Source organism: Apis florea, unplaced genomic scaffold (assembly GCF_048593485.1).
Source record: "Apis florea isolate Af1SG1 unplaced genomic scaffold, ASM4859348v1 contig_3367_pilon, whole genome shotgun sequence".
NCBI lineage: Eukaryota > Metazoa > Arthropoda > Insecta > Hymenoptera > Apidae > Apis > Apis florea.
Window position 1 is genome coordinate 3,553,679 of NW_028256746.1, and position 12,042 is coordinate 3,565,720.

General features: G+C 41.3%; 1 protein-coding gene across 8 annotated transcripts in view; it reads left to right on the forward strand.

Annotated features, from left to right (window-relative positions):
* The window catches only part of PlexA (plexin A), a 267,624-nt gene that overhangs the window by 27,161 nt on the left and 228,421 nt on the right, over positions 1-12,042 (forward strand). Inside the window, exon 1 of one of the 8 annotated variants that reach the window (XM_086911843.1) lies at positions 1,489-1,748. The exons of the other annotated variants lie outside the window; for them this stretch is intronic. The gene's annotated coding sequence lies outside the window, so the exon portion shown is untranslated. Of the gene's footprint in view, positions 1-1,488; positions 1,749-12,042 lie in introns of those variants that run through there. 8 annotated transcript variants of the gene reach the window in all.

The window sequence follows — 12,042 nt, forward strand, 5'->3', positions numbered from 1 at the left end:
CGACTGAAACGGATATTACGATAATGGTACTCTTAGAATATGCTCGTCGCTGCATGATGGTGACGTGACGTGTTTGTGCTATATGGATGCATCGTATTAAAAAAGAAACATATGTCCGAACGAAAGAGAAACTCAAAATTAGATATATATATATATGTACGATATATTCTGATCGATGTCCTGTTCGAATTCCGCGGTAACAGCAATTATGCTCTAGGCTATAATCCGTGCTTGTTTGTTTCATTATTTATAGTGCATATAAATCGCCAGTCAAAAGATAAACAAAATTGCTAGTTCGATGTATTTCGTTAAGCGAGAATGGTTCGTTCGCGTGGTCGCAATAAACGCAATTAATTTTACTCGGTCAATTATCGAGATAATTCGACGGTATTCGTTTCGAGGGCATAATTAATGGTCCCGATATGTACATTTAGATAGTTTCGATTTAAAGTATTGCGTATTAAGGAAGGAATCTTTCGAGTCGTGCAAGCTCTCTCCTCTTTCTCGCATGCCGGTGAAAGATTGCGAACGAAAGAGCGAGACAACGGGAGGAAGGAAAGCTCGACGAAAAGCGATATTCCTTCGCTTCACGCGCGAGCAACCCGACAGAGTTCCTCGATGTCCAGGGACGCTTGCGCACTCTGCTGTCCGCTATACGCTTCTTCGTGTTGAAGGATGTATCGCGTTACACGTTCGTATCGCGTAACACCTCGATCTACAAAGGAGTGCAACTCTTGCGGCTTGGAACGACGCTTCGACGACGAAGACGAATATATACTTCGTATATATTTATGCACATGCGCTAGTTATGCCCGATCATACTCGTTGGAGCAGGATGTATCGGTTCGCACTTCTCCGGTACGCGCATTTACGACGCGAGATACGTCGTATCCTCCTCGACGAGTCGAAACGAGAGTCGTGAACGAGAGGAGAGCGCGGGCGTATTACTGCCTACGGTATGCATTCCATCGATGTCTGAACGCGAGCTTTCTCTCTCGACACGACGACGGCAGAAAAATACGTGAGAACGGGTATCGGTGTCTGTCGAGAAGGTTACGCGTTCTCACTTTCAGTGAAACTCCCCGTTGTTTGTTTCGGAAATATTTTTCGCTTCTATTTAGGTTCATTTGCTATTCAGGGAGAGATAGAAAAAAGAAACGGAATTCACGCTCGGAAGAAGATCGAGAGTGAAGGGAGGCGAACGATCGCGCTCTCGTTTCTCCACTGCTCCACAGCCTATGGTAAATCTCACGATCAAGAACGAAAGAAAAAAAGATAACGGCAATAGCCTTCGTGCCAGACGGTATAGTGTTTCGCGACTTCGTGGTCACGCGACACCCCTCGAACCACGAAGGCAGCGTGGTGTCGGCTAAGCGCATGCTTGATCGGACGTGCTCGTGCCCGTTCGTGCAGGCTCGACTACGTTCGTTTTTGCTCGGCCAAGTTCGGAACGGCCGAACGACTCTCTCCAGCGCGCTGAATCACAGTCTGGGTCAGTTCGCCGAATGATCGTCGTTCCATGAGGGACGCGTGCGCGTGTGCTCTTCTGTGATCATATGAGTGAATAGCTATTTTATACAATTTTGTGACTTTGGAATTAATGTGTCAAAGTAGTGCTAGTGCATTGAAAAAAGGATATATATCGAGTAGTGGTGAGAGGGATAATGTTTAAGTGTGTCGCCGAGAAGGCTGTCGAGGTTGTACGGAGTAAGACGAAATTCATCGAGGAGAATAAGAACGCGTGACAGGTAAAACATAACCTCAATTTCATAGGGACAAAAACTATGGGAGGATAAATTTCTCGTGTAATGTTCTTGCGAACATTGTTTCCCCTTTGTACATTTATGCTTTTTTTATCGAAATTTTTCCTTTGGATGTCGTGTTTCGTTAGTATCGGTAGACACGAGCGTCTGATAAACTCGTTCTTTCGAACGATGGATGGCGTAAACGAACCATGCAACGATATGTTACACTGAACAATTTAAAAACTATCCTACACGAAAATTACGTACTTTCGAACGCACGCGTGACTTATTTTACGGTTGGGAGAAAAGGGAAAAAACGTTGGAAAGTTCGATTATCGTATAGATGTCTGTAACAATCATTAAAACGTTGATATTTTTTTAATTCGATTTTCGAATGGCCAAGTCTCACGTGACCTTCTCTCTGCGCATTTATCCTTGTCGCGAAGTGGCGCTTCCGTTTGCCCTGGCAGGAATGTTCGAGCGTTTATCATTGTGCACGAGTGTCTTTCTTGCTTGTCCACCACGCCTTGAAATCTTCGGCTTTTGATTTCGCGCGGCGAATGGAAATTTATGATGATTGCGTTAAATATTTTACTATATTTTTGTATTCGAATTTTTTTTTTTAACGAAAATAAGTAAATTTTATCGTCGTTAGATAGAGCGATGGATCGCGTTTTTTCGTACTTTTTTTCAAACATCAAGCGTATATTTGAAGAATCGCGAAACACATATTATCTTATAAGGTGTGATGAAATATTTCATCATTTTTTTTTTTTATATGTTACTTTTTGATAATTTATTAAACGTATATCGTTATTTCATCATTTAACTTGGTGTCCAGAGTGTAATTGAGCGTAGGTAATTCCGAGAAATGTTTATACGCGTATGTAGGAGCTCTGTTCCACGAATTTTGGTCTCTATTATGTTATATTTGCAATTTGAAAACTTTGAATCATTGTTGTTTATGTTCATTACTTTGTTTGAAATATTTTCAACGTAAATTGGGAGGGAATTCAATCCAATTTCAAAATATTAATAATAATATATTCTGCTTCGAATAATAATATATATGAATTCCTTTTTAAATTTTTCTTTGCATAATATTATTATATCGCATATTTTATTTTTAATTAATAATTTAACATATTATTATTCGAATAAATAAATACTTAATAATCCAACGTAATATTCGCAATAAATGAAAATTTTATGATTCATAACGAACATTTGAAAATTTAAAATTATCGCAAAGTTATCGTATATGTTATCGAATAGTAAGGAGAAAAAAAAAAAATAACAATTTCTCGATAGGTATCGATGATTTCATCTTATCGATAATTTGCATTCATTAGTGCATTCGAAAAAGGATTTATGTAGAATTAACGAAACTACACAGTAGTGAGTAGTCGGTATTATCAAAGACGAGAGTTTTCAAGTTTGCGATTGCGGGTAAAACTGCGAGACGTAGTCGTTTGTATGCGAGAATTACGACGATAATCCGTACAACGATCGATGTGCTCGCTGTTTTTCTTCTGTCACGCTTTCAGATGGTTTATCCGCGCTCCCTCCTGAACCCGTCTATCAAGGAGCTTAAGAAATTAGCATAAATATTCGTAGTTGCCTCCACGCATCTATCATATTTACGTGGTGTATTTTACGGGTGTGCAAATTGAAAACTAACAGATCTCGTAATACTAAAAAGAGAGAAGATTAACTTCGGATGTAGCACTGATATAATATACACAAGATATTAGAATTTATATTTATATTCGATTTGTATAAGATTGATTCAAAATGGTGTTAGTTAATGTTTTATGTTATACAATTAGAAAAGTAATATATCGTTAACGCGAGAATCCTTTTTTTGAAAAATATTAATGCATTTTTCTTTTTTCTTTTTTTATATATTACGGTTTTTATCCAACAAATAATACGATTATTTTGTATAAAATTTGCTTTTACCAAATGACAATTATAGCAATAATTTTTATTGTGAAAGAAAAACAACAAAAGAATCGTTACTTGGTTAAATAATATGATTCATTCATACGTTGACGATTAAAAAAAGGATCGTGAGTAAACGTTGATCGAATCGTTGCTACTACGTAGGTAAGAGAAAGTTTTCTTAAAATAAATCGGGTGAATCGGTCGGATCGAAATGGGATATGTTCTTGCATCGTAAATTTTACAATGATTTATTTGTTTATTTATTTTTCCCATTCGAGTATCAAATATAACGTAATTTCACCGAATAATTTTCGAAAAATTAGACACTTTCGATCCGTAATGTACCCCGGGGTACAGTTGCAGTCAAAATTTGTGGTCAGGGATATTAAACGAGGAGGCAGCACGTAGCAAGCGTGAATGGGTTGGCAGGGTGAGCCGAAAGTATGAATGGGCTAATCAATTTCCAGGCACAATCGTGGCATAACGCGTGTCCCTGGTAACCGTGTGCACACGTGTATGAGTATAAATTTTCAATTGCAAGTGACGAGTAAGCGGGTAGCCAACAATACAAAACGATACGTCGAGCGGCGACACAGCCGTGAGCGCGTTCATAAATGGAGAAATATCGTTCTGTTTGCCTCGATAATCGAAGCTTCGTCGTGAAAGCTATCGGATTTATCGTCACGGGAAATGCTGTACAAATTTTCCATTCTTTTGAATCCTTTCCCGCTGTCTTTCGCGAACAAAAAGAGATTTAAAAAAGGGGAAAAAAAAAAAAGAAAAAAAAACACGATCGATCGATTTAGAAAACTATTAAATTCTATTGAACATTCGCGTGAAAACTTAACTCATGACCGTTATCGTGCCAGATACACAGGAAGGAGCGAAGACGAGAACGATACACAGTCGAATGAATCTCGTGCAAACTACCGCGTGGATGGTCATTGTGCGAATGATTCAGTGACTAGTCATTCGTGCAAGGTCCCAGTTCATTTCTTCCACAGGCTGGGTTTGCATGAGCGAGCCATTGCACGTGTGCAACGTGCGCAATGGTGTGCCACCACCGATTGTTGACTTGATTTTCGTCGTTTCGAATGACGCGTGTTTTGCTCCACGTAGAGTTGTTTCCATCGTTGCGGGAAATTGCCCGTTCGTAGTTTTTTTTCTTCGTCGTGTAACCCATTAAACGATATATTTGCGATATTTTTTCCTTTCCTTTTTTTCTTTTTTCGCCCGCGATTTTGTCCAATTTTTCTTTTTCTTTTACCCGACATCGGTAATTAAGCGTTTGATCGAGAAAAGTAAAACGTGGAGGAAGACGGTCGAGACGAAAGTCCAAGTTATTTATTTGCCAGTTTTCTCTTCACGAATCGATTTTCCGATAAGCCGGGCGCCCTCTATTCCGTATAATTTACAGTAATTTGAATATAAAACGTTAATCCATTTTTAATGGAGTGTGCCCTTAATAGCCGCCGGGGATTTTAATAGTTGCGTTAATTGTCCCACTATATTTAGTAGTTGGTGGATGCGGGGAGGAGGGGGGGAGGGGGGAATCGAATAAACTGACCGCCGTTATTTTCAAGCGTTCGTAAAAATCCCCTTACACCCCCTCTTATATATATATATATATATATATATATATATATATATATATATATATATATAGCATAAATTACTATCGTTTCGTCTTTTTTATCACGCTGTATAACATCCATCGAATTTCGACGATTAACGATCCTGTCCAGGATTTAATTATTTTCAAACTTTAATTACTGTTTTTTTAACGACCGAATCGTTAAAATCGTTGGCCGAATCGATCGGAATTAACGCAATTTTAAATCGTTATTTCATAAATTATAGTTTTACAAAACACTTCCCTTAACGAGATTTATCCTATACGTGGAATTTCGTTTGTTGCGAAAAAAAAAAATTTATCGCAAAATATCGCGCAATTTAATTCGTTCGATTAGATTGACGAAGGATTGAAGAAATGACGGAATACACGATTCGAGAATCGTTTCAAACGCGAATTCTTCCGACTGTAAGAAGACGAGTCGGTCAGTTCCTTGTTACTCTGTCCTTTCGTACGCGCGTATTTCCAATGATAGGCACGTTGTCCGTTCGGACGAGATCGGCATTCGAAAATCAGATTCGAATCTCGAACGTTTGGACAATGCGATTGCTATTTTTCGACGTTCCACGGAACAGGTTGACGCGTGTTTCCCATCTATTAATAGTGATTCGACGAAGAACGCGAAATATACTTTTAGTTACACCGCGTTTCCCTACCCCCGCTGTGACTTGACGCCACAACGTTCGCTTTCCTTGGACGCCTTGCGTTTCGCAACGGTTCCATTCGAGAGGAAAGAAACGGAGTTCCGCGACTGGGGATCTAACTGGGACACAAAGGAATCCTGAGGCGCGTGGTAGTTAGACAAATATTTGTCAAGTGATGTGGCTCACGGAGCGCGGTATGCGTGGAACGTTTATTTCAACAAATCATCGAGCATAGTTTGCTCCGCTTCTCCATCATTAATTACAGATCGTAATCGTTTCGAATTTAAAATAGAATTCGTCGATGTTAGAATTATCAAAATCTGTTTTTTTTTTTTTCCGTTTTTGAAGTTTTTCCATTATGCAATTTATCGAATAATTAATATCGATAATTACGATGGAACGTATTTATTCACGTTGCGATATCGTTGATATTATTATATTTATTTAATTATTTTTATCGTACCTATCTTAATTATGATCATCGTAATCATTATTCCAGCATGGCGTGGCAAGGGTTAATAACAGCACGTGTTTCCCGTCCTTCCGCTTCGTCGCTGCATTCTCATCGCGTTCGTTTCGTTTCAATGAATATTCACACCCGGCCATAATTTCACGAGAATATTTTCATTCTCGAAGAAGCATTCGAGAAAACTTTTCGAACAATTCGAGAAGAATCGAAATTCTTTCTCCTCGGACAAATCTACCTTGTGTTTTCTATACTACGCGGTCTTGAAACGCGCGATATCTCTCGCAACGATTCGAATTCGAATCTTATTCGAAATCGTGAAGATCGCGATACACGGAATTGTTTTCAATTTTGCCACGGTTCCCGTGACCACGCCTATGACGCGATGAATAATTCATCTTTTCACCGAGCCGCATAACGAGGCATCCTCGACTCTATCCATTAACTCGATCGCCATTTAACCACCGTGACGAAGCGCGAACAACGGATTAATGATATTTCAAGATCATCGGTTGTCCCTATATTCCCCGACAATTAGTATCGGAGGGAGCTCTCCTCTTTTTACGATCGGAAAGTCGACCGGCAAGATCCATTAATCTTGGACGAAACCTCGTGTATATATATATATACACACGCCCCACAAGTGGTTTCTCAAATTCATAGTATTCAACAATCGAGCGTTCTCGTTTCGCTCTAATCTCTGGAAAATCTTGCGGACGCGAGAAGTTAAGCGTCGCGGTTGTTGGCCTTGACTTCTCTCACCTTCGTTCGCTTCCACGAACCCCTTCCTTTTTTTCTCCCCCTCTCCTCCCCGAAGTCCAAGTTTCCAACGGCGGAGAGACGTTTCCTCCTTTGTCTTCTTTGTAATCGAGGACTCGCAGGTTGCCAGGAACACGTCGAATGGAAGTGCGAAGTCAAATTAGCTTTCGCCGAGGGCGAACGTCTTTCTACCCTTCCTCCAAGCCCTGTCCCTACCAGCTGCGTGGATCTCTTTCCTGTCATTACGAGACTCTTTGTCTTTCTTCTTGGAACTCGTTTCGGGTGCCCCATCGGCTTTCAACGCCGCCACCATCGAGGAGGAGGAAAGGTCTGCCTCGAAACGATCGCGTTCCCCGACGCGTTTTGTTCTCGACCTTCTCTCTCTCTCTCTCTTTTCCCCCCTCCTTTCAAGTCCCACTTTCACGCGAAACTCGCCGTTTTCTCTCTTTCTCTCTCGAATTCGCGCTCGAAATTTCGAGCTTCGAGTAATTGGACCGCGGATATTTACGCGAGAAGTGAAAATTTCCGCTTCAACATTCGGCCAGAGGAGGATTTCGTTTCATTAGTGGAGCCGCAGTCGATGAACGGGGGCTGTGTTGTTGTCCCCCCCCGTGCAACAACGAATATATACGTTTCTTGGAAAAAGTTTCTCCCAGTTCTTTCCGTAACAAAAGGAGTTGTTGTCGTTGGTACTCGTTCCGTGGCGTTTTCGCGGCTAACGTAATAAACGTAAAGAAAAATAGCTCGACGACAATTTCGTTTCGCGCAATCAAATACAAAAAAGGTATATATACACACGCGAAATATAGACGAGGGAATGGAGATGTTTCGAACTCTCGTTCCAATCCCAACCCCTCCCCTCTTCCTCTACACACGTTTCCACGCTTGGTTAAAAAATATAATTACATATACCTGTTTATATTGATAAACGTGATTATATTGATAATTATTTAAATATTTATTACTTTATGTCAATATTCTTATCATATCATATTATGTTATTCCGATATATATATATATATATATATTCTACATCGAAATAACATAATGTACATTCAATAAAATAATATATAAACATTTTTTTTTGTGATTTTGATTTTTTTTATAGATACATATATATATACATACATACAAACTTTTTAACTTTTAAAATAAAATTACCAGCTCGGCCGATATTATCCGAGGGGGGAAGGGGATCGTCCGCAGAAATTGAGATAATTTTCTCGATGGCGTGCCGTTACGTGCACGCGGCCGACCGAATATCTCTCTCTCGATATTCGGATACATACATATTCATCGACCAATAAGATGGAGCGAGGAGAGCGTTCGAAAGAAAAAAGAGAGAGAAAAAGAACGTAGGAGGAGGAGGAGGAAGAATACACGAAGAATTATCCGTAAGGTGGCGAGCAGGGACGATTTCGGCTTGTTAATCAAGCCACAGGGCGTAGTATCACCTGCGGGATACTTTGGCGCCACGGGTGTAGTTTGAGGGAGGGGGAGATGACGAGGGGTTGGTTTTCCATTGGCGACACCGGCCGCGCTTCGTCCCTCGATCCGACAAGTTTACTCGGCCGATAAAACGGCCTCGGCCTTACACACGCACGCACACTCGTCCAGCAAATTGCACGACGGAAAATCTCCTCCTCCTCCTCCTCCTCCTGGAATGGTATCCTTTCCACGTCCACGTGGATCCTTCGAATAAAGGAGTCGACCAGCTGTAAAACGGCGAACCGTTATTACGAGGGGACTCGTACACGAGCCGTCATCCGCGCGGTTTTCCTCCTTTTCCTTCCCTTTTCGCCTATTTTTCGCCCTCCTCGCTCCTTTCGTTCTCTCCGCGAGAGGGCGAGACTCTCGAAGTCTGGGGAGACGAGAAGAGAAGGAGGCAGAGAAGAGAGAGAGAGAGAGAGTAATTGCCGCGGAAAGATCAAACGGGGTAAAAATCATTACACCTTTGAGCGAAATAATGGCTTCCTGGGATCGATTCTGTTGTTGGTTTTTCTTTAACGGGGGGAAGGGGAGAGAGAGGTGGGATTTGGAGCAAGATTACGGGCTTGGAATCGAGAGAGGCGGAGAAGAATTTTTATTTCGTTTGCTTCAACGTTTTTCTTTTTGCCCGGTTCTTGCGAAATGGACGAAACGAAGGAATAGCGAATTCGGAAATGAACGTGTGAATAAGGGAAGAAGAGTCAACAATCTTTTTTCTTCTTTTTTTCCCCCGTAGAGTAACATCGAATTAGCGGAATACACGGGTAATCGGGATCTCGAGAATATGAAACGTCGTCGTACTTTCTCCATCCTTTTTTCCAAAGATGGAATCGTAAATTCGATCACGTTCCTTTTATAAGACACCCGAACGACCCCTGGGCATTGGAAAAGATCTCGGACGGTCTAATTTCACTCGGAACGGCTCGGAATCGTATCGCGGGAAGGTTTTGAGAGCGTGGTCGTGATACTTCGCTCTCTCGTCCTTTGTCTTTTTTTCCCCGGGGTTGTTTCTTGGAAGGAAGAAGAGAGGAGAGGAAACTCGGAGAAAGCACTCTCGCGAGAGAGTAAAATGAATTACAATTATTTTGGAAAGGAAAACGGGTTACGCTCGGGTGCCACGATAAAAGGGCAAAAATATATTTTTGCCTTCTTTTTCTTCCTCTTCCTTGTCGCAACGCACGCACGTACACTCGCGAAAAGAAACGTTTTCTATATTTCTGACTTTCATTTTATTTCTCTCTTTCCTCCATCCTGACCAACCCATCCTGTGCCTTTGAGCCAGGGACCGTGTGCTTCTGCTTCGAAGAAAATAATCCGAGGGACGTCTGCAAAAAATAATTTTCCGCGCGGCTGCGACGCAACTGCACGCGCAGCATTGTTCCTCCGGATTTAATTTCTGGCCAAAGAAACGACGTGAAAACGACGTGTTTCTTTCTTTTTCACCTTGCTGCTTTTTTCTTTTCTTTCACCACTTTTTTTTGCCCCTCGCGTGGGTACAGGAAATTCCTTCCCACGACATTGAAAAGATATTTTTGTCGATCGATGATCGTCGGACGTTTGGAAAATATTTCCGATATAAAGGACGATTATAGTGATTATAATCCAAGAAAATCGATCTAATTTAAATTTCCTGTTTTTCTTTTTTTTTTTTTTCTACGATCAAACGTCCAGTTAACGATTCATTCCGTTCAAATCTTGCGAAAAGGATTAAAAAAAGAAAAAAAAAAGAAAAAAGAAAAAAAGAAGAGGAACGAGATCGTCCGGATTGCCTTGATGCTCGTATTACGCTTCCACCGGTTTACCATACGTAACAAAATATGTATTCCGGGGCGAGGACGAGCAGTGGCTTTGGAAATCTCTCTCTTCCTCTCTCTCTCTCTCTCTCTCTCTCGTTAACAGAGACGCATAATTACAATAAACTAACAACCGCAGAAATTCGATGTAATTCGATGTCGTTCTCTCGATGTCATCAGCGCGTTAGTTTCACTGATTACCAAATACACAGGCATTAGATCGTTAAGCGATCGATATTGGTTCGTGTTACGTGCCAATTTTTCCTCTCGTTTCGCCTCTCGTGCACCCGCTATTTCCCTACCGTCCACCAGATCAGCCACGCTAATTCTTTGGAATTAGTATGCGCGAGTTCTTGCCAACGCGCAACTCGAGTTTAGTCAATCGTTTTGTGCGTTTACCTTTTTTTTTTTCAACTCGCGAAACAATGGGCTATTTCGTTAATGAAAGGTCTTTTCTTTTCTCTCTCTCTCTCTCTCTCTCTCTCCCCCCTCCCCCCCTTCGCCCATTTGATACGTGCGTTCCGTTCGAACGGTAATCTATTTACGTATCGTATCGCGGTGAAAAATATTTTAAGTATCGTATCTTTTTTAGAATGGCTTTCGTCATCCCATTCCGAATGATGAATCAGCTTATATCGGTCCAAAGGTAGAAGAGATATCCGATCGGCGAGCCTTTGTTCGATTCTTTTCTTTTCTTTCTTTTTTCTACGAAACGCTTTTAAAAACGCTCGTAAAAACGAATCGTGAAAGCGTCGATATTAATTAAAAGATCGATGAATGATTAGTTGGCAAAAAACGTAGCGCGTTACAACAGTATTACATTCTTCCTCGAGGTTCCCAAATTCCAAAATTCCTCAAAGTTCCTCGTCCCGTCATAAATCTGTCAAAACAGATTCGCTTCGTTGAAATCCGATACCTCGCGTGCTTTATGCTCGACTAATTTTACGACCACTCGTACGCTCTCGTGATCGTGGTCTCCGTCGAGTGCCATATTTTTTTTTTCCTCTCCATAAAATTCTCTCTCTCTCTCTCTCTCTCTCTCTCTCTCTCTTCGCTTTGCACTCGAAGATTCTTACTTACGTCGAAAGTAAACAGTAGATGGTCACAAGGCGATACGAGTAATTTTCGCGAAACCTAATACCCGAGACCTAATAACGCGTAAAATTTCTCTCTCTCTCTCTCTCTGTTGTCGACGACGTTTCTCGATCGATTCCCAGTCGATTAAGCCGCGAGAGATGATATCTCGCATGTGTTAGATATACGCGGAATCCGATTTAATTAACGACCGTCGATGGAGCTGGCTCGTCGAAATACCATTGTTGTGGCTCTCGCTTCTCGACCCGTTCGTGGAAAGAATCGCGTGTCGTTTGTTTCTTTTTTTGTCGGAGCAACCGGAAGTCGGCGGCATAAGGGCACTGGGACGCAGGAAGCGAATGGAAAATATCCGATCGCGCTCACCGTTTCTTTCTTTTCGTTCACTCGAATCAAGTTATTTTAATCCTCGAGTCGGTGGCCAATTCACTTTTGATTCGTGTCCGAGATTGTCATTAACGTTATTGGAAACACG